The 23,330-nt window shown below is 43.7% G+C and overlaps 1 long non-coding RNA gene across 2 annotated transcripts in view; it reads left to right on the plus strand.

The window, feature by feature from the left end:
• The window catches only part of LOC147582151 (uncharacterized), a 70,757-nt gene that overhangs the window by 13,697 nt on the left and 33,730 nt on the right, over positions 1-23,330 (plus strand). Inside the window, exons 2-3 of one of the 2 annotated variants that reach the window (XR_015250648.1) lie at positions 13,195-13,252; positions 15,170-15,284. This is a non-coding gene — a long non-coding RNA (uncharacterized LOC147582151). The remainder of the gene's footprint in view (positions 1-13,194; positions 13,253-15,169; positions 15,285-23,330) is intronic. The other variant, XR_015250649.1, reaches the window with a different exon arrangement.

Raw genomic sequence — 23,330 nt, forward strand, 5'->3', positions numbered from 1 at the left:
GAAATTAAAGTTTTCTCATTTTCTCATCCATGAAATGATAAAATAATGCCTTCTTTGCCAGGTTATTGTGAAAATTATTTCTTTTTCATTTCATTCATTCAGCTAGTATTTGTTGGTTGCCCCTGTGTGCTAGGAAGGGTCACAGGTGCTGAGGACGCCGGTGACACCACAGGCACGGCCTTGCCCTCGGGAGGCTGCGTCCTGCTGGAGCATTGTCTGTTCGCTTGTTCTGCCAGCCCATCAGAGACATCTCATGTGGTGCTTGGGAGTCGCTGCTGCTGCTGCTGCTGTCACTTAGTGATCAGGACACAGGGAAGCCGGTGTGCCCCGGGGCCAGCCGTGACGCCCATTGTAATGATCACCGCCATTCGGCTTCATTCCAGAGGTTCCGAGGACATACCCACTGGGAGAGACAGGTCTGCCATCATTGTCACTGTATTTCTGCCGCCTCCTCGGTGTTGCATCTGAAGTTTGGAAGCTTTGGCCAAACTGAACATCACTGCTGATGCCGATCGGCAAAGCCCACACGGTGCCTGAGAAGACGGCCGACAGGAGATGACCTCCTGCGTGCACCTCCCTTCTCCCCCAGTTGAAACTGTTCCCCACGTGGCACTTTCACTTAAAACTACTGACATTTTACCAAATGCCAAATTGTAGCCTTAAAATGTCACCTCTGCACCTTGCCTTTTGCTGCATGTGAAGTAAAGGCTGTTGACACTGAGTTTTTCTAGATCAGTTCTCTTATTTGGTTAAGCATACCAAAGTTCACCATAAAACAAATGCTAAGGGTGTGCCCAGTTTTTATTACTAGCACTTCTTCTCTGCAGCCACGAATGGGGCCCAGAGCTGTCGATGGAAGCTGAGAAAAGAGTGCTGGGCGCAGAGCACAGGGTGTTTCCTGTGTGAGGTCTCAGTGTCCTGGAGAATCTGGCCATGTTTGCTTATACGGGGACATGGAAGTGATTTTCATACCACTTGTGATGTGCACATTAAAGCAGAAAAAGTTGTAACCTAGAAGAGGAGAATGAAGCCCCAATTTGCTTTTACTTTCCATAGTCTGGGAAACTGAGAGCAGTCCTTCTGATGTATGGTCATGCTGCTATGTGGTTGCTCTGCATTCTGCTCTGGAGTGTTCAAGAGGCTCATGGGCCTGGTCCAGACTCCTGCACGTTAGGGGCACCCAGGAAGTTAACATTTTCACTGCATGTTTCTTCAACAGAGTACTGGAAGTCCTAGCTACAGCAATAAAAGAAGAAAAAGAAGTAAAAGGCGTCCAAATTGGTAAGGAAGAAGTAAAACTTTCCCTATTTGCAGATAACATGACACTGCCTGTAGAAAACCCTAAAGACTCCACCAGAAAACTGCTAGCACTGATAACTGAATTCAGTAAAGTTGCAGGATAAAAAATTAACATATAGAAATCTGTTGCATTTTATATACTGACAACCAAGTAGCAGAAAGAGAAATTTAAAAAACAATCTGATTTACAATTGAGCCAAAAAAACAAAAAAAATATCTAGGAATAAACTTAACAAAGGAAGTGAAAGACTATACTCTGAAAACTATGTAACATTGATGAAATTAAAGACACAAAGGCACAAATAAATGGAAAGATATACCATGCTCATGAATTAAAAGAATTAATACTGTTAAGGGGTGCCTGAGTGGCTCAGTCGGTTAAGCGTCCGACTTCGGCTCAGGTCATGATCTCGCAGTTCGTGAGTCCGAACCCTGCGTCGGGCTCTGGGCTGATGGCTCAGAGCCTGGAGCCTGCTTCGGATTCTGTGTCTCCTTCTCTCTCTGCCCCTCCCCCACTTGTGCTGTGTCTCTCTCTATCAAAAATAAATAAATGTAAAAAAAATTAAAAAAAAAGAATTAATACTGTTAAAATACCCATAGTACCCCAAGCAATCTACAGAGTCAATGTGATCCTTATCAAAATACCAATAGTACGGGGCGCCTGGGTGGCGCAGTCGGTTAAGCGTCCGACTTCAGCCAGGTCACGATCTCGCAGTCCGTGAGTTCGAGCCCCGCATCAGGCTCTGGGCTGATGGCTCGGAGCCTGGAGCCTGTTTCCGATTCTGTGTCTCCCTCTCTCTCTGCCCTTCCCCCGTTCATGCTCTGTCTCTCTCTGTCCCAAAAATAAATAAAAACGTTGAAAAAAAAAATACCAATAGTATTTTCTACAGAACTAGAACCAATAATACCGGAATTTGTATGGAACCACTAAAGACCCAAACAGCCAAAGCAATCTTGAGAAAGAACAAAGCTGGAGGCATCACAATCCCAGATTTAAGGGTATACTACCAAGTTGTAATAAGACAGTGTGGTACTGGCACAAAAGTAGACACATGGACCAGTGGGACAGGTAGGAAGCCCAGAAATAAACCCGCATTTATATGGTCAATTAATCTATGACAAGGGAGGCAAGACTACACAGTGGGGAAAAGAGTCTCTTCAATAAACTGTGCTGGGAAAACTGGACAGCTACATGCAAAAGAATGCAGCTGAATCACAAAATAAACAAAGATAAACTCAAAATGGATTAAAGGCCTAAACATGAGACCTGAAAGCATAAATATCCTGGAAGAAAACACAGGCAGTAATCTCTTTGACATCAACTGTCACAACATTTTTCTAGATAAGTCTCCTGAGGCAAAGGAAACAAAAGCAAAAATAAACTGTTGGGACTACACCAAAATAAAAAGCTTTTGCACGGTGAAGGAAACCATCAGCAAAATGAAAAAGCAACCTAGTTAATGGGAGAAAATATGTGCAAATAATATATCCAATAAAGGGATAATACCTAACGTATAAGGAATTTATACAACTCAACACCAAGAAAACAAATAATCCAATAAAAAATGGACAGAGAACCTGAATAGACATTTTAGCAAAGAAGATATACAGACTGCCAGCACACACATGAGAAGATACTCAACAACACTCATCATCAGGGAGATGCAAATCAGAACTACCAGGACCTGCCATCTCACACCTGTCAGGACGGCTAAAATCAAAAAAGACAAGAAATAACAAGTGTTGATGAGGATGTGGAGAGAAAGGAACCCTCGTGCACTGTTGGTGGAAATGTAAATTGGCATAGCCACTGTGGAAAACAGTATGGATATTCAAAAAATTAAAATTGGAAATACCGTATGATCCAGTAATTCTGTTCCTGCGTATTTACCCGAAGAAAACAAAAACACTAACTTGAAAAGACACATGCAACCCTGTGTTCATTTTAGCATTATTTACAATAGCCAAGATATGGAAGCAGCCCAAGTGTCCATCGACTGATAAGTGGATAAAGATTTGGTGTATGTACGCAATGGAATATTACTCAGACATAAAAAAGATCTTCCCATTAGCAACAACATGGATGGACCTTGAAGGTATTAAGCTAAGTGAAACAAGTCAGATAAAGACAAGTACCATATGATTTCACTTATATGTGGAATCTAAAAAACAAAGGAACAAACCTCTCAAAAAAGAAAAAAATAGACTTAAATGCAAAAAACTGGTGGTTGCCAGAGGGAAGCTGGGGGGAGGGGAGTGGGATGTGTGAAATACATGAAGGGGTTTAAGAGGACAGGGGCGCCTGGGTGGCTCCGTCGGTTGAGCGTTCGACTTCGGCTCAGGTCATGATCTCACGGTTCGTGGGTTCGAGCCCCGCGTCGGACTCTGTGCTGACGGCTCGGAGCCTGGAGCCTGCTTTGGATTCTGTGTCTCCCTCTCCCTCTGCCTCTCCCCCACTCGCGCTCTGTCTCTCTGTCTCTGTCTCTCTGTCAAAAATAAACATTAAAAAGAAAAGAGTACAACCTCCAGTTATAAAAATTACAGCACAGGGAATGTAGTCCTAAATGTCATAACATCGTACGGTGACAGGTGGTGGCTACATTTATCGTGATGAGCACTGAGTAATGTATAGAGTTGTTGAACCAATACATTGCACACTTAAAACTAATATAACATTGAATGTTAGTTATACTTAAAAAAAAAAAAGTCTTGCTTCAGTGAGTGGTCAACATGAGGGGACTAGCTGACGTCAAACGATAATGTTTGACCCTAACAAATCAAGTGTCCTGGTTTTTCCTTTCACACCATAGACATCCAGATACTACCGTTTCCTGTCAGCATGGGTGCCAGTTCGTCACCTGAGGAGATTCATAGGGAGTCCAGCCCCACCTGACAACACGGTATCTGCGAGTAGTTTGTCATTTCTTTCCTCTTCTTCCTCAGAAAGGCAGTTTCTCCTGTGTATTAACATCTGGTGTTGGTCTTTGACAACAGGTCTGCTAGTCACGTCTGACTTGAGTGCCACCGTGGGCATGTCACAAGCATGCTTCCACCTACACCCTCGGTGTGCTGGGTCCCGCCCCCAGGCTTTGCCCACATGCAGATGGCCACCAAATGGGGTCTGACTCCTTCCCAGATGTTTCGGGCTCTTGTTAGGATCACCCTTGGTCTTTGATGACTCACGTGGGTGCGCACTCATTGCTCACCTTGACGGATGCGCGAGCACTGACTTGTGCGTGAGACTCCGGCGACGGGACCGTCCGATCGCTGTTTTCATCACAGAGGCCAGCGCAGAAGCTCTGTGGCATTTCCGGTGTACGTTCTTGAACATGAACCCTTGTACGCGAGCCGACATTCGCAGACCTGGCTGGTACCGGGAGCAGCAGAGCAACGGGAAAGACATTGCCCACGAAGAGCCTGGCGTGGGCCGACACCCGTCTCAGGATCGTGTTCTGTGAAGGAGCGTATTTAACAAAGCATGCTATTTATAAGTTAGGGATTTGGTGAAGTTTCTCTTATCCTGTTATTTGTTATATCGTAAAACTTAAAAATTGCCATTTAATTATTAAAAGGCTTCCTTTGTAGTCATCTAAAAACAATCCATTTAAACTTAACATTACTGCTTTCTCAGAACAGATGGGAAACTTGTTTCTCTCTCCCTTGGGCAAAGCGATTTTCAGTAAAGCTGATGTTTTATGAGCCCTGGGAGGAATGACATTAGGAATTGTGCGCTTGTGTGCTGGCTGACCCTGACACCACACCGTCCCACCAGGGGCGGTTAGCTGGGCGCACTAGTTACAGTCTGACCTGGTCCTGATTTGGCATTCTGTTGGGTAGAGAACACATCTTATTTTTATACAAGCTATGACTAAAATTACTCAAAGTGAATAAATTTTATAGATGTTCTTTCTTAGGTTGAGAATATTCTTTCTCCCCCCTAGTTAGTTGAGATATTTGCATATGAGTGTTGGATTTTATCAAATGCTCTTAATGTTTTATTGTGTGGGGTTTTTTTCCCTTTATTCTACTAATTTGATGTATTACATTAATTATTTTTGGAATTTATTTATTTATTTGTTTATTTAGCATAAGTGATTGTCAAATTGGTTTGCATACAACATCCAGTGCTCATCCCAACAAGTGCCCTCATCAACGCCCATCACCCATTTTCCCTCTCCCCCACCCCCCCCCATCAACCCTCAGTTTGTTCTCAGTATTGAAGAGTCTCTTATGGTTTACCTCCCTCCCTCTCTGTAACCTCTTTTTTCCCGTTCCCCTCCCCCATGGTCTTCTGTTAAGTTTCTCTAGATACACATATGAATGAAAACATATGGTATCTGTCTTTCTCTGACTTATTTCACTTAGCATAATACCTTCCAGTTCCATCCACGTTGCTACAAATGGCAGGATTTCATGCTTTCTCATTGCCAAGTATTATTCCACTGTATATATAAGCCACATCTTCTTTATCCATTCATCAGTTGATGGACATTTAGGCTCTTTCCATAATTTGACTACTGTTGAAAGTGCTACTATAAACATTGGGGTGCGTGTGCCCCTATGCGTCAGCACTCCTGTATCCCTTGGGTAAATTCCTAGCAGTGCTAGTGCTGGGTCATAGAGTAGTTCTATTTTTAATTTTTTGAGGAAACTCCACACTTTTCCAGAGCAGCTACACCAGTTTGCATTCCCACCAGCAGTGCAAGAGGGTTCCCGTTTCTTCACATCCTCTCCAGCATCTCTAGTCTCCTGATTTGTTCATTTTAGCCACTCTGACTAAAGGCGTGAGGTGGTATCTCAGTGTGGTTTTGATTTGTGTTTCCCTGATGATGAGTGACGTTGAGCATCTTTTCATGTGTCAGTTGGCCATCTGGATGTCTTCTTTGGAAACGTGCCTATTCATGTCTTCTGCCCATTTCTTCACTGGATTGTTTTTCAGGTGTGGAGTTTGGTGAGTTCCTTATAGATTTTAGATACTAGCCCTTTATCCGATATGTCATTTCCAAATATCTTTCCCCATTCCATCAGTTGCCTTTTTTTCTAAAAGTTTTAGAGTTTTACATTTTACATTTAGACCTCTGATGCATAATTATAGAATTATAGAACTATATAGAACAATATAGCTTGTTGATGGCCGTGAAATAATATCCTGCTGGGATTTCAACTGGGATTGTGTTGAACTTGTAGATAAATTTGGAGGTCATTGGCATTTAATAGTGAGTATTCTAATCCAAGTACATGGTATATCTTCCCGGACTTCAAGCTGTGTTACAAAGCTGTAAGCATCAAGACAGTATGGTACTGTCACAAAAACAGACACTCAGATCAATGGAACAGAACAGAGAACCCAGAAATGGACCCACAAACGTATGGCAAGCTAATCTTTGACAAAGCAGGAAAGAACATCCAATGGAATCAAGACAGTCTCTTCAGCATGTAGTGCTGGGAAAACTGGACAGCAACATGCAGAAGAATGAACCTGGACCACTTTCTTACACCAGACACAAAAATAAACTCAAAATGGATGAAAGACCTAAATGTAAGACAGGAAGCCATCAAAACCCTCGAGGAGAAAGCAGGAAAAATCCTCTTTGATCTTGGCTGTAGCAACTTCTTACTCAACACGTCTCCAGAGGCAAGGGAAACAAAAGCAAAAATGAACTATTGGGACCTCCTCAAAATAAAAAGCTTCTGCACAGCAAAGGAAACAATCAGCAAAACTAAAAGGCAACTGACAGAATGGGAGAAGATACTTGCAAACGACATATCCGATAAAGGGTTAGTATCCAAATCTATAAAGAACTTATGAAACTCAACACCCATAAAACAAATAATCCAGTGAAGAAATGGGCCAAAGACACGAATAGACACTTCTCCAAAGAAGACATCCAGATGGCCAACAGACACATGAAAAAATGCTCCACATCACTCATCATCAGGGAACTACAAATCAAAGCCACAATGAGATACCACCTCACACCTATCAGAATGGCTAACATTAATAACTGAGGCAACAACAGATGTTGGCGAGGATGCAGAGAAAGAGGATCCCTTTTGCACTGCTGGTGGGAATGCAAACTGGTGCAGCCACTCTGGAAAGCAGTATGGAGGTTCCTTAAAAAATTAAAAATAGAACTACCCTACGACCTAGCAATTGCACTACTAGGTATTTATCCATGGGATACAGGTATGCTGTTTCGAAGGGACACATGCACTCCCACGTTTATAGCAGTGCTATTGACAATAGGCAAAGTATGGAAAGAGCCCAAATGTCCATCGATGGATGAATGGATAAAGAAGATGTGGTATATATATACAATGGAGTATTACTCGGCAATCAAAAAGAATGAAATCTTGCCATTTGCAACTATGTGGATGGAACTAGAAGGTATTATGCTAAGCAAAATTAGTTAAAGAAAGATGAATATTATATGACTTCACTAATATGAGTCCTTTAGGTACAGAACAGATGAACACAAGGGAAGGGAAGCAAAAAGAATATAAAAACAGGGAGGGGGACAAAACAGAAGAGACTCATAAATATGGAAAACAAACTGAGGGTTACTGGAGGGGTTCTGGGAGGAGAGATGAGCTAAATGGATAAGGGGCATTAAAGAATCTACTCCTGAAATCATTGTCGCACTATATGCTAACTTGGATGTAAATTTTAAAAAATTAAAAAATTAAAATTAAATTAAAAATTTTTTCTAAAAAAAAAGAACATAGTTTATCTTTCCATTTATTTAGGGCTTTAATTGCTTTCATCAGGACTTTGTAGTTTTCAGCATACTGATTTATACCTAGGTATTTTGGGGTGCTGTTATAAATGGCATTGTTCATTTTCTCTCAATGCCCAATTGTTCATTGGTAATATGTAGATATATAATTGATTGTATGTTGTTGACTTTGTTCCCTGGTACCTTGGTCAGCTCATTTATTAGTTCCAAGGAGCTTATTTGTCGTTTCCATGGGTTCCTCTAAATAGACAATCATATCTTCAGTGAGTAATGGCTGTTTTCTTTCTTTCTTTATACCATGTGCCTTTTCTTTTTCTTGCCTTATCGTACTAGCTCAGACTTCATCTGTTGTGTGGACTGGAATGCTGTGAGCAGACATCTGAGCCCCGCCCCCATGGTGGTGGAAGAGGAGACAGTCTTCCACCATCAGGGGTAGGGTTCATTTTACGTTTTGTCACAGATTCTCCTTGTCAAGGTAGAGAATTTCTTCCCATTCCTAGTTTACTGAGAGCAGTTTTTATCATGAAGGGATATTTAATTTTTTTCAAATGCTTTCTCTGCATCTATTAAGGTCATATGATTTTTTTTTCAATGTATTCATATAGGGAATAACACTGATGGATTTTTAAATGTTGAACCAACCAAGGCTGGGGTTTGTGGGATTAACCCCACTTGGTCATGACAATTGTCCTATTGCTGAATTGATTTGCTAATATTTTGTTTAGGATTGTTTCTGGCTATATTCATGAAGGATATTGGTCTGTAGTTTTCTCTTCTTGAAATGCCTTTGTCTGGTTTTGCTATTAGGATATTACTGGCCTCATAAAATGAGTTAGAAAGTATTCTCTTTTTACTTTCTGGTAGAGATCATGCAGAATTTATATTATTTATTCCTTAAATAACTGGTAGAATTCACCACCGAAACTTTCTGGACCTAGAATTTTATTTGTGGAAAGGTTCTTAACTACAGAGTCAATTTTTGTTAATAGATGTAGGTTATCCAGATTTCCTGTTTTTTCTTGAGTGAATTTTGATAATTTGTGTGTTTCAAGGAACTTGCCCCCTTCATCTAAGTTGTCGAGTTTATGGGCATATTGTGCTCATACAGTTTCTTTATTGTCCTTAGTGTCTGTGTGCTCGGTGGTGATATCTGCCTTTCATTCCTGAAATTGATCATTTTCACCTTCCTCTTTTTTTTCTTGAACAGTTTAGGTAGAGGTTTATCATTTTTATTGGTCTTTTACAAGAACTGGGTTTGGGTTTCACTGATTTTTCAGCACAATTGACTCCTGTACAACACAAGGGTTGGGGCACTGACCCCCAGCTCAGTAGAAAATTTACATAGGACTTTTGACTCCCCCAAACAGCCTACTGTTGACCGGAAGCCTAACCAATAACAGATATAGTTGATCAACATATTCTGTATTATGTGCCATATTCATACAATAAAGTGAGTTAGAGAAAAGAAAATGCCATTAAGAAAATCCCAAGGAAGAGAAAATACATGTACAGTCCTGTCCTGTATTTTTCAAAAAACCCCATGTGTATGTGGGTCTGCACGGTTTAAGCCCATGTTTTCAAGGGTCAGCTGTATTACTTTTCTGTTTTAAATGTCATTAATTTCAGCTCCGTTATCTGTTTCTTGCATTAGAATTAATTTGCTCTTCTCTTTCTAGTTCCTCAAGGTAGAAGCTTAAATTATTGACTTGAGGCCTTTCTTTTTCTCCAATATAAACATTTCATGCTATAAAATTCCCTGTAAGTACTGCTTTGGCCCCATGCCATGAATTCTGATTCTGTGTGTTTTATTCTGTGCTCCATTCAATATATTTTCTAAGTTCCCTTGAGACTTCTACTTTGACTCCTGACTAATTAAGAAGTATGTTATTTAATGTCCAAGTATTTGTGAATTTTCCAGATAATTCTTAGTTTACCTTTATTACGGCCAGAGAACACACTTTGAATGATTTGAATTCTTCTAAATCTGCTTGTTTTATAAGCTATGGTGTTGTCTATCTTGACCAATGTATCAGGTGCACTTGAAAAGAATAGGTGTTCTGTCTATGGACATAGTGTTCTATAAATGTCAGTCAGGTCAAGCTGGTTGACAGTGTTGCTCAGGTCTTCTGTATCCTTGCTGATTTTATCTCCACATTTCTACATACTACTGAGAGAGGGGTGTTTACACCTGTAATGTAATTGTGGATTTGTCTGTTTCTTGTTGCAAGCCTACCAGTTCTTGTTTTGTGTGTTTTTAAGTTCTGTTGTTAGATGTCTGCACATTTAGAATTTATATTTCTTTGTAAATTTACCTTTTTATCATTCCATGATGTTTTCTTCATACAGGTATTTTCCCTTCTGAATGATGCTTTGTCTTATGTTAATGTAACCACTCCAGATGTCTTCTAATCAGTGTTTGCATGGCATATATCTTCTTTCATCCATTTACTTGTAATCTATCTAAATCTTATTAAAGTAGATTTCTTGTAGACAGTATATAGTTGGGTCTTTTTTGTGCACTCAAACAAACTCGGTTTTTAATTGGTGTGTTTAAAGTATTTAAATTGAGTGTGATTACTGGTATGGTTGGGTTTGGGTCACCATTTTGTTTTTCTGTTAGTTCCTTCTGTTTTTGTTCTTCTGTTCCCTCTTTCATACCTTTCTTTGAATTACTGAATAATTTTTAGAATTCCATTTCAATTTGTATATTGGATTTTTTGCTACATCTCGTTGTGTAATATTTTTTAGTGATGGCTACCGAATTATAGTATACATATCAATTTCCAGTGTATTTTTGCATGGAACATTTTACCACTTTCCGTAAGTTGTGGAAGACTTACAAACACCATCTTCTGTCATCGCCGCTATGCGTTATGTCTGCACACGCTATAAACACCCCAGAAAGTGTTATAGTGTTTGCTTTGAACAGTAGTAAATATTCTAAAGAGCTTGGGAAAAAATAGTCTGTTACGCTTCTCCGGGTCCTGAGCCTCTCTGTTGCTCACTTCATTTCTCAAGTTCCAGGCTTTCTTGGGACCTTCCCCTTCAGCCTGAACAACTTTCTTAGCACCTCCTTCAGAGCAGGCCCCGGAGGACACGTTGTCTGTTTTTATTCGCCCAAGGGTATCTTCAGTTTGCCATCATTCTGGGAGGACACAGTTTGTCGAAGAGCAGTTCTGAGTTGACAGAGCCTGCGTCCCGCCCCGCTGTCGTCCGTGGACCTGGCTCCAGCAGGGAGGCCTGCAGCCGCCCGCGTGGTCGCCCCTCTGCGTGTCCTGTGTCATTTTGCTTGGCCTGCTTTCAACTTTGTTCTTAATCTTTGGTTTTCAGCAGTTTGACTGTGATGTTTCCAGGCCTGATTTTCTTTTAATTCATCTTATTTAAGGTTGTTCACCTTCTTGAATCTGAAAAACATGTTTTTCACTAAATCTGGGATATTTTTAGCCATTATTTAAGGGTTTGTGTGTGTGTGTGTGTGTGTACACAAGTCTTTTTCAGGGACTAAAATAACACAATCAGGGGCCCCTGGGTGGCTCAGTCAGTTTAGCGTGTGACTTTGGCTCAGGTCATGATCTCGCAGTTCGTGGGTTCCAGCCCTGCATTGGGCTCTGTGCTGACAGCTCGGAGCCTGGAGCCTGCTTCCGATTCTGTCTCTCTCTCTCTCTCTCTCTCTCTCTCTCTCTCCCCCTCCCTCCACTCATGCTCTCTCTGTCTCTCTCAAAAATAAACATTAAAAAATTTTTTTAAATAATAAAATGACACACAATCATATTGTACTTTTGATATTATCCCACAGGTCCCTGCGCCTCTGTTCATGTTCCCCCAACATTTTTCTTCTCTCCTCTATGTTGGATAGTTTCTATTGATCTGTCTTTAAGTTCACTGGCTCTTGTTTTCTGTTGTCTGTATTCTGTTACTGAGCTTATCGTGTGAATATTTGGTATTGTTTTTAAATGTCATGTGATTCTGTTGTACAGAAAACTTGAGAGCCACTAGCTTCATACCTCTGGGCCTCAATATCCTCACCTTAAAAAATAGGGTGATGGTGCCTGCCTCCTGGGGTTGCTGGGCCTGAATCACAGGGTCTGAGATGCCCAGCAGCCTCACCAGAGTAGTCAGGGAGTGTAGACCAACCAGTGCCCAACGAGTTCCATTACAGGCAAAGCAGGGTGTCTCTGTGGAAGGTACTACCGAGCACAAAAGGATACTGCTCCAGAAGTTCTCAGTTTGAATGGCAGTGACAGGCTAGAAGTCAGCGGCCATTCAGTCCAAGTTGTGAAGGTGTGAAGGTGCTTAGCAAGCTGTTGCAGGGGATGTGGACAAAGTGGCCACCAGCCACGGGGTGGCTGCACGTGCCCAGACTGAGGCCAGTACCGAGTGCCAAGAGCACCAGACAAGGGTGGAGAGACCAGGATTTTCATCTTAAAATATGTTTTTAAGGGGAAACTACAATATACAGACTTCACAGAAATCTACATTTAGCATGTTATATAGAAAATTTTAACTAAGTTTGTAATTTAGGCTGCTGCTAACAGCATTACTGTGTATAATTACAATAAGGGCTGCACAGGCTAGAGTCAAAAAGAATTGTTCTCATATTTGCCAGCTATACTTAGTGGTGTACTCAACAGAGTCATGTTTCAGTATTAGACTCTTGTGTTGAGCAGTAATATGCCTGTGCATAATGTGTATTGGCACTAGGTATTTTGATAAAATATGACGCATTTTAAATGCCCTTAAGTGATACAGATTTGGGGGCACCTGCCTGGCTCAGTCGATTGAGCGTGTGACTCTTGATCTCGGGGCCATGGGTCCAAGTGCCATATTGGGTGTAGAGCTTACTTTAAAAATAATAAACAAGAGGGGCACCTGGGTGGCTCAATCAGTTGAGCGTCTGACTTCAACTCAGGTCATGGTCTCACAGCTCATGAGTTCGAGGCCCACGTCAGGTTCTGTGCTGACGGCTCAGAGCCTGGAGCCTGCTTCAGATTCTGTGTCTCCCTCTCTCTCTGCCCCTCCCTCCCTCTCTCTCTCTCTCTCTCTCTCTCAAAAATAAACATTAAGAAAAATGAAAACAATAATAAATAATAATATTAAATGATACAGGTTAATTTATGAGTAGATATTTTAGCTAAAACTGTCCTCCTCTTCTTCACAGAATATTCAAGGTATCTCCAAGCACCCAGTTCGGATTACTAAACCGCAGTATTTTAAAGGTAACCTATTTCTTTCTACTTTGCTGAAGTCTGGGGTAACATTTTTCTAAAACCCTACAAGTGTATATAATTGCTTTTCTGTAGAACTAATTTCTTTGGTTCCTGAAGTTCTCTGTATTTGCCTGACCAGGATTTAAGTACGCATTGAAAAATAAACTGATATGGCACCTCCTTTTAGGGAGTTAAAATAGATGATAATTATACAAGGAAAGCAGCTCCCCTCCCACCATCTCTCCCTCACCAGCTTCCCAATAGAGGAGAAAAACAAACACAGTAAAACTGGCTTTTATTAAAGTCTGAAAACTACTGGAAATGTTTATAAAAGCATGCTAACACCTTTCTTTTGAGCCCTTCCATGGTAATGCTGCTGGTTACATTTTTATAAAAAAGAAAAAGCTCAAACCTGAGCAAAGAAGGTTCTGTGGCCCCTCCCCCTGGGGTCCTGCACCCTGGGGCGGGGGGGTCCTGCCCCCTCTGCTTCAGGAGCTGCTGCTTCTGCTGGGTCCCCACAAAACAGTGAATCATGACGAGGGGTCCTTTTCAAATACACGAAGTCACACTTAAGCAGGACCGTGGAGGTGACCATAACAACTTTGCCTCCTGCCGCCCTTCAAATCACATTGGTGCATCGTAGGACCGCACTTCCCCAAAGTCTGTCTCCTGGTCGGAGAGGTTCAGGGAGTCTCTAGACTGTTCTTAACTGGAGTACGTTCAAGAGTCAGTAGTTTTTGAGCTTTTCCTCACCAGGAATTCCAGACACAACATAAAATTTTAACAACAGAAAATCCACTTTACTCTCAGCAGTACCATGATATTTCTAAATTATGTTAATAAATATATTCAGCAGTCAGAAATCTGGACTCTTAAATGTGGAATGATATTTGAATAAACTTTGTGAGAACTGGCTGTGAAGAAGCTCGTGTCCAGATTCGCCAAGTGCCCTTGAAATAACAATTCAGGTGCGGAAGGCCGAAGGCTCACCGTCTCCCCAAGGAGCACGTTGGTCTCACCCGAGGGCCACACCTTCCTGGCGGCAGGTGCGGGCAGACTATGTCCGAGAGACACCCTGTGTCACTGCAGCTCACTTTATGCATCTCATACAGTTCATGTGTTTGGAGACGAATACTTCAAAAGTGCTTACAGAATTCACTCTTTAAAATAAATCCTAAGGCAAAAATTTATGCGGAGAGATTTCTTGTGCATAGTGCATAGAAGCAGATCTGCTCCCAGGGTCCCTCACCCTGTCTAGACCCCAGATGCCCCTGTACAGCCCCACCCCGTCTGCCTCTCCTTCCTGCCATCTGTCCTCATCACCCTGGCTCCCTGCCTTGCTCACTCGCTGCAGATGTGCTGGCCTCCAACGTGGGCCAGCCCCACCTCGTGCCCAGCATGGAACCTCTTCACTAGAGACCTTCTAGCTCCCTCCTTCACCTCCTCTGTGCCTTTGCTCAGACATCACTGTCTCAGGGACGTGTATACCGACGGCCCACTCACTCATCAACCTCCTTTCTTGATCCGTCTTTTCCACTTCTCGTCTTCCGACACTCTAGATAACTCACAGTGCCTCCTGCTCCTGGAACGTAGGCTCTGCGGAGAAAGGCTGGTCTGTTCTGTTCCCTAACAAATGCCAAGCGCACAGCCTGGCACACAGCAGGCCCTTCCACACTTCTGATGTACAGAATAAACAGGCGAGGCGCTGCTGGCCTCACAGAGGCGGGCGGGGGGAATCTCTTACTTAGACTTGCAGAGACAGGGATGGCCGGTGGCCCTGAGGCCAAAGGAACCTGGCAGATGGGTGGGGGGATGTCGCTAGAGAGGCCGCAGTGAGGACGGAAAGTTGAGGGTGGGCTGGGCCACGGGTACAACGACAAGAGGCTGTTCGTGGATTCCGAATTAGCGTAGACTCTTATCTCACAGACTTTTCACAGATTGAATTGCACATTCTTGCACACTTATCTGGGGATCCGGAACTTTGGAAGCTATTCCGGGAATCTGAAAAAGACGATGTATTTTCTACCCTGACTTCACTGTGGTAAGATATATGAGCTCACAATGTTATCAGATCTGCAGGAATGCTGACATGAGTTTTCAAAAGCCTGAAGTTATTCCAAGACTATTTTTTAAGAAAGAAGTTATGTGTCTGCAGTGGTTGATCCGTTTGAAGGAAGCAGTAGACAACTGGATGCCAGTTTCCCTAATTCTGAAAGAACCCGTGCCCTTCGCCTCCAAACACGAAGCCCCTTGCTAGAGAATGTACCGCAGATACTAAAGAGCCCAGGGTGGGAGTCCGCCCCCCTCCACACGCGCGTGGGGTGTGCGTGCGCTGTGCTGGGCACGGGCCCTTGTCTCCGCGCTCCCACCCCATCAGGCCGGGAGCACCTCAGGCCACAAGGGACGGTCCCTGCCTGATGGTGACCTACACTCACAGAGAATTCTGGGGGCGACGGCCTCGGGTTCTGTTGCGCGGCCGGACAGTGTCTCAGACGCCTGCGTCTGTGTCCCCGGGCTGTCAGCTTTTCCTGGTCCCGATTGTGAAGTACCTGCTGCCCCCTCTCTCAGGAGAAGAGAGGGAAGTGGGGGCTCCCCCTCGGAGCCCCCCCTTGTCAGGAGGGAATCCCGCCTAGGCCCTGCTGCACACAGCTGCCTTGCAGCCTTTCCAGAGCAGGGCTGTAGCTGCAAGGGAGGCAGGTAGCAGCTCCTCTCCGGAACAAGGAGGAGCACTCAGTTTCCCCGGGGCAGGTACGCCCCGCCTCGAGCCAAGCCGAGATGCTGCTGTGTGGCGCGAGAGGCGCTGGGTGGCCACCTGTCGGGAAGGCCACCGCCCTGCTCTCCGTCCCCCCACCAGCAGCTGCTCGCCCCACCTTCCCTCCTGCCTCGGGCCTCCTCCCCCCCCAGCCTGGCTCCCCTCAGGAGTCCCCCCTGGAGGCACCGCCCCACCAAGGCTGGGGTGCTCAGGCCGCTGTGCTTCCCTCTCTGTGCGCTTCACGGTCCTTTCCGAAGCCCTGTGAGGCCGGCCCCCCGTCCAGCACGGGCACCAACCCCTCCCCACCTGGGCCCCCACGGCCACCGGGCACTGCAGGTACTTGCCTCGCCCAGGCCTTTGCTTCCCTCACTTGAGAGGCTCTTTCCCCGAGCGTCCCCGTGACTCCCCAGCAGCCCATCGTGCAGCCCCACGGCTTCCCTCGAGGACCCGACCTCCCTGCCACCACAAATACCCATGGTGTCTATCCGGCCCGTCCCGCTGGAATGTCCCTGCCTCAGCGTCCCTTTATGGGGGCCCTGCCCCCTGCCTCCCCGTGAGGTGTGCGGTCTCAGTGTGCGTCTGTTGGGTGAATGCGGGAATAGCATGGAGCCCGTTGGCCAGAAGGCATCTCCTCTCCAGGCCCCCACCATCACAAGACTTCAACCCTAACTTGAATTTTAAGAATTGGGAAAATTACTCTTGCATACCCAAGAGGAGGGAGGTATACGTTGAGCTGGATTCTGAAGAGTGGTTGTGGGAATTAGGCTCATGATGGCATCCGAGGGGGAGGTCACAAAATCCACGGAACAGCAGAGCATTAGGCCGGAGGAGGGGGCGGGGAGGGCATGGCGGCTCCCCCCACCCCCCCCCCCCCCGCCATAGGGCAAGGCGGTCATGGCCTCAGCCAGCTCCCAGCAGCGACCTGCAGTCTGGCCACCGGGCCTGGGTCCCCTGTACCATCTGTAGCATCTGGGCCGGGGCCTCCCCCATACTGGCCACCCCTCCGGGGCCACCTCATACTGAGACCCGAGACCCCACCTCCCCCCCAAACTGTGGCCCGGGTTCCTCTCTGGCCGCCCAGCCCTCCTCTCCTGTCTGCGCTCCCTTCCTGGGAGTCCTGCCATAGGATGCAGTCCAGACTCCTCCTCCACACCCCCTTCACCCCCAGGCCACACAGTTGTCTAGTCTCTACTCATTGGCTGCTCCAGATGTTTTTAGACTTGCCACAAACGTCTACTCTTCTCTCTAATCTTGAAAGAAAACCTCACCTTTTACTTGAATGACAAAGAAGCCTTCAGACATGAGATGAGCCCCTGAACTCCCTCCCACTCCGCCTCAGTGTCAATGTGTGCCCTTCTCCCAGTCTTCAGAGTTGCTGTCTGAAAAGAGGAAGCATCCTCTATTGCCAAGATCAGGACTGTGCATGGCATATCTCTAGGCAATGCCACTCATTTACACATCATTGTGAGCGGCACCTCCTAGGGTTGTGCAGTGCACAACCAGTACAACTTTACATGGAAGTCCTCATCCACAGGCTCTTTATTTTCCATTTTTACTCTAGCAGTGTTAGATTCCCCTTGTCGACTTCCGCCTTCCCCTCTACTGAGAGCAACAACAACAACGACCGTCTAGGGTGGCTTCAGGGAAGCCCTATTTTCAACCCCAATGAAGCCCTCAGTTACTGTTTAGGTACAAAAGAAGTCTACGCTTACTCCTTGTTCTTCCTCACTGCTGGCTCATCTTTGCTTTTTTTGAATAAACTTTCCCTTTACCTACTTAGGCTTTTCTTCTTCCAGTTTGAAGCCCGGAACTCCTCCATCCAGGACAATTATTACCATCCTTCAGGGTGCAGTTGGTGCTGAGATCCACAGTACGAGTGGGCTCGGGCACTCCCCACCTGCAATCCCCAGCTCAAAGGCTCTGCGGCTCTGTCACTGACCCCCCCTCCGAGTCCCGTGCTCTCTCCCGGCCCGCTGTGTCAGGAGATGCCCTTCTCCTTGTTCTTTTTAAAATTGGGATATAATTTACCTACCATAAAACTCACCCTTTTAAGGTGTACAATTCAGCAGTTTTCAGTACATTCACAAGATTTTGCAACCATTGCCACTGCCTAGTTCCAGAACGTTTCCACCCCTCCAGAGAGAAGCTGCGCTTGTATCCCTGTCACTCCCCATTCTTCCTCCCCCACAGAAACCACTAGTCTACCTTCTGTCTCTACACTCGTCTGTTCTGGATGTTTCACATTCATGGAACCTTACGATATGTGGGCTCCCGTGTCTGGCTTCTTTCACCAGACATAATATTTTTAAGGTTTATCCTCATGGTAGCGAGTATCAGCACTTCACTCCTTTTTTATGGCTGAATAATATCCCTTTATATGGAATAGTGTATCGTCTATGTTTCGGTTTAAATGAGCAAATAATCTTCCGTTTGTTTAGCCATTCACAGCTGGCGGGCGTTGTGTGGGTTTTTCCGGCTGTTAGGAATAATAATGCTGCGAGCGTCCACGTACGAGTTTTGTGTGCACACGTGTTTTCATTTCTAACCTGACAGAATTGCCGGGCCCTACAGTGATTCTCTGTTTAACTTTTGTTTCTTGTGGTAAAATACAATAATATCAGATTTACCATCTCAACCATTTCAAAACGTACAGTTCAGTGGCAACTGTATTTAAGTTTTGGAGGAACAAGGTAGTGATCCTACTTCACACTCTCCTAAGCACATGGGCTTCCACTCTACCCGTGTTCTCGCCAATACCTTTTACTGTCTGTCTGTTGGGTCCTCGCTGTCCTGGTGGGTGTGAGGTGCTGTCTCGCTGTGGTTCTGACTCACGTCCCCTGATGACTGACAGTGCTGAGCGCCCCTTCGGGTGCCTGATCTTTGCCTCTCTTCCCTCCTCTGCACCTTGAGCACAAGTGCTCACCGTCTTCCTCCCGAATGTCCTTTCTTCCGCCTCACTCTCCCTTCGGTTAGGATATAACATAATACAGCGGGTTTTTTTAGCATGTCATAGATTTAGTTTCACCCCTGCCCTTTCTCCAAAGGTATGGAAAACAAGGACAACGAAAGAACTAATAAAGATAAGAGCAGAAATCAATAAAATTGAAACTAGGAAAACAGCAGAGAAGACCAATGAAACAAACACTGATTCTTTGAGGGACGCCTGGGTGGCTCAGTCAGTTAAACATCCGACTTCAGCTCAGATCATGATCTCGCGGTTCCTGAGTTCAGGCCCTGCGTCAGGCTCTGTGCTGACAATATGCTGACGCCATCCCTCACTCACACTCTCGCTTTTTTGCTCTCTCTCAAAAATAAACATTAAAAAAAAAAAAGCTGATTCTTTAAAAAATCAATAAAATTGGTAAACTGACAAAAATAAAAACAGGATGCAAATCATCAGTATCAGGAATGGAATAAAGGATATTAATACAAATCCAGCAGACATCCAAAGGGTAAGAAGGGAGTATGGCAACTTTGTGCTAAAAACATTCAACAATTTGGGAGAAATGGACCAATTTCTTCAAAACCACGAACTACCAAACCCCAACTAAGATGAAATAGATAATCTGAATAGTCGTATAATCATTAAAGATGTTGAATTTGTAATTTATAAGTTTCTTAAAAATAAGCCCCTAAAGAATCTACTCCTGAAATCATTGTTGCACTATATGCTAACTAATTTGGATGTAAATTAAAAAAAATAAAAAAAATTAAATTAAAAAAAAAAAGCCCCTAGGTCCAGATGGCTTCCCTGGAGTATTTTACCAAACATTTAAAGAAGAATTAAACACCTAAGTGTATATAATGCCTTCTAGAAAATATAAGAACACTTCCCAATACTGTGAAGCCAGTATTACTCTAATGCTTAAACCAAAGAGAGTAAAAACAAAATAAACCAAAAAACTCAAACCCTCTGCAGTTCAATATCCCTCACAAACTTAGGTGCTAAAATCCTCAACAAATTATCAGCGGGCCAAATCCAACAATGTATAAAAATAATTATTCACCATGTTCAAGTGGGATTTATTCCAGGTAGGCAAGACTGGTTAAACATTTGGAAATCAATTAATATAATTCACTATGTGATTAAACTAAAGAATAAAAATAATGTGATTATATCTGTTGACTCAGATGAAGCATTTGACAAAATCCAACATCCATTCATGATAAAAACTCTCAGGAAGTTAGAAAAAGAAGTGAACTCCCTCAACTTGATAAAGAGCATCTTCCAAAAAAACCTGTAGCTAACAGCATTTGATGGTGAAAAGCTGAATGCATTCCCCCTAAGATCAGGGACAGCTTGTTATTATTGAATGTTGAAGTTCTAGCCATTGAATAAGACAAGAAAAAAGAAATAATGGTATACAGATTGGAAAGGGAGAAATAAAACTGTATTTGCAGATGACATCATTGTCTGTATAGAAGTCCCAAAGAACATACTAGAAAAGAATTTTTTTAACTCTTAGAACTAGTAAGTTTAGAAGGTCACAAGACACAATATCAACATATAAAATCCAATTACATTTCTATAAATTGACAACATGCAGAAAATCAAATTAAAAACACAGTACTGGGGTGCCTGGGTACCTCAGTCACTTGAGCATCTGACCCTTGATTTCAGCTCAGGTCATAATTCCAGGGTCATGAGACTGAGCCCCGAACCAGGCTCCATGCTGAGCGTGGAGCCTACTTAAGTTTCTCTCTCTCTCTCTCTCTCTCTCTCTCTCTCTCTCCCTCCCTCCCCCTCTCCCCCTCCTCTCCCTGGCTCATACTCACTCTCTTAAACTAACAAACGAACACAATACCATTTAAAATCAGTCCAAAGAAAAAAATTAAAATAATCACTCCAAAGATAATGGAGTAGTATCCGTAGCATCCAAAGATAAGAAAAACTTAAGTACTCAGCTAGCAAAGTATGTACAGGAGCCACAGGTCTGAGATTTCACCGTGCCAGTGAGAGAAGTCCAAGAGGACCTAGTAAGTGGGGAGACACACTGTGCGTGGAACGGAAGACCCAACATAGTAAATGCGTCTGGTCTCTCTAGATTCATCCATAGGCTTAATTCAATCCCTATTAAAATCCAAGAAAGTGTTTTGTAGACATAACTACACTTAGTCTAAGATTTATGTGAAAAGGCCTAGGGCCTGGAATAGCTAAACCAATGTTGACAAAGAATAAAGTAGGAGGAATCACTAGCCGATAGTAAGATATGACATACGGAAATCAAGAGAGTGGGATGTTAGCAGAGACCAGCAGGAAAGAGAAGCCAGAGACAGACCCACACAAATATGCTCAGCTGATTTTTGAAAAAGGTACGAAGTGCTGGGCAGAAAATAATTCTCTTCAGATTCATGTTAAGCTGATTGGCCATAAAGCCAACCTGAGAAGTTCATGTCTACGTTGGATCTTGTACGTGTCTTTTCTGCATTTGATTAGCTTGTGTTAGTTTTTGAGAGAACTTCAAAACTAAGAGGCTTTTAATATTTGCATGATGGTCGCTTCTAATTCCCCACCAGTGGTAATAAACCAGTGCTTGTGACTTATACTATAATTAGTTGCTGTGGAAATGACTTTTATGTTCCAAACAGAGGACTAGAATAGCACATGGTAAAAAGCTGCAAGATCAAATCTACTCTTAAAAATGTTTGTTTCATGCAAATGTCCTATTGTTTGAAACTCAGAGAGCAAATGGGCAAGTTGATATTATATTCTGGAATATTTAGTAACATTTTCAAAGACTAACAATTTCCTTGAAAAACCTTTTATCAAATATATATATTGCACATAAAATGGAGACTGGGAACAAATCTTAGAAATCCTCTAGAAAGCTGCAATTTGATCAATCAGAGCCAGAGAGCCTGAGAGCTGGAACCTGCCCTTGGAGTCACATCGGAGCGAGGTCAGACCTTAGAGCTGCTGCAGCCAGCTTCAGCATTTTCAAATGCTCATGGAAGACACAGCCATTCTGAACTGCGGGTCCAAGATAGGCCCTGCATCGCTCAGCGTGGAGCCTGCTTAAGATTCTCTCTCTCTCCCTCTGCCTCTCTCCAGCTCACGCTTGCTCTCTTAAATTAACAAAGACAATATAATTTAAAATCACTCCAAAGATAATGGAGTAGTATCCGTAGCATCCAAAGATAAGAAAAACTTAAGTACTCAGCTAGCAAAGTATGTACAGGAGCCACAGGTCTGAGATTTCACCGTGCCAGTGAGAGAAGTCCAAGAGGACCTAGTAAGTGGGGAGACACACTGTGCGTGGAACGGAAGACCCAACATGGTAAATGTCTGGTTCACACATAGGAAGATGCCACAGTACAGTAATCATTACACATTTGCCCAGTTAGGTGGTTTCCTAAAAGTTTTACAAAATGTTCCTTTTTGGCTACGCATTCAACTCAACATTTTCAGAGTGAAACTTAAAAAAGAATTTTTCACTGCAGAATATATTAGTTTTTCTTCTTAAGATTTTTTGGGGCGCTCTTTTGAGATAGTCTCTCATAAGGTGAGTGTGGTAGATAGTATTGCGGGCCGCTTCCCTTCTCTGGGGGAAGGTGGTGCTTCGCTACCCAGCAGATGACAGACTTGGGCCTGTGACTTTCTCTAGCTAATAAAATGTAAGCAAAAGTGACTTGTGTTGCTCCTAAGCTAAGGCTTTAATAAAGTGCACATGCTTCCTCTTGATTTCTCTTGTCTCTGTCACCATAGCTGGCGACACTGACAGAGGCTTCTCCATCACCCTGCATTATACATGGTGGACGGGCCTGGAAGGAAGACGTAGTGAGACTGAAAGATAAACTATTCTTGCTGCAGGCCGTAAGATTTTGGAGTAATTTATAATGGCAGCATCACTTGGTCTAATAGTATCTATAGGACTTGGTGCCATAAGTAAGAGGTTGTATAAGGAATCCTAAATCATGTAGCACTGGCTTCTCAGGGAGGTGGCAGGCAGTGAGGAGTCATCTACTGGAGGCTGGAGGACGGCATTTGGTAAATGGCATAACATTTGGTGAAATTGTCTTTTGTGATAATTTGTGAGGCAAATAACATCTAATTACCTGAGGCTTTAGGCTGAGTGGCCAACAGAACTAAAACGTGTTCTGGTCACTTTTGCTGCATGCGACAAAGTGCTTAAGAAACAAGAGAATTGGCCAGTGTACAAAGAGGCATGAAAGGGAATAGAGATTCCAGAAAATTGGAGTCTTGGGCATTTGAATATAGAAATGATTCTCCTCTCCAACCAGTGAAAGATTAATCTGAAAAGGGCTTTGAGCAACAAAGGCCAATTAAAACACCGCCTTTAACAAATGAAAGATGTGGCCTTAATGCCTACTGTT

This window comes from Puma concolor, chromosome B1 (assembly GCF_028749965.1).
Source record: "Puma concolor isolate L17-30 chromosome B1, mPumCon1.1.hap2, whole genome shotgun sequence".
NCBI lineage: Eukaryota > Metazoa > Chordata > Mammalia > Carnivora > Felidae > Puma > Puma concolor.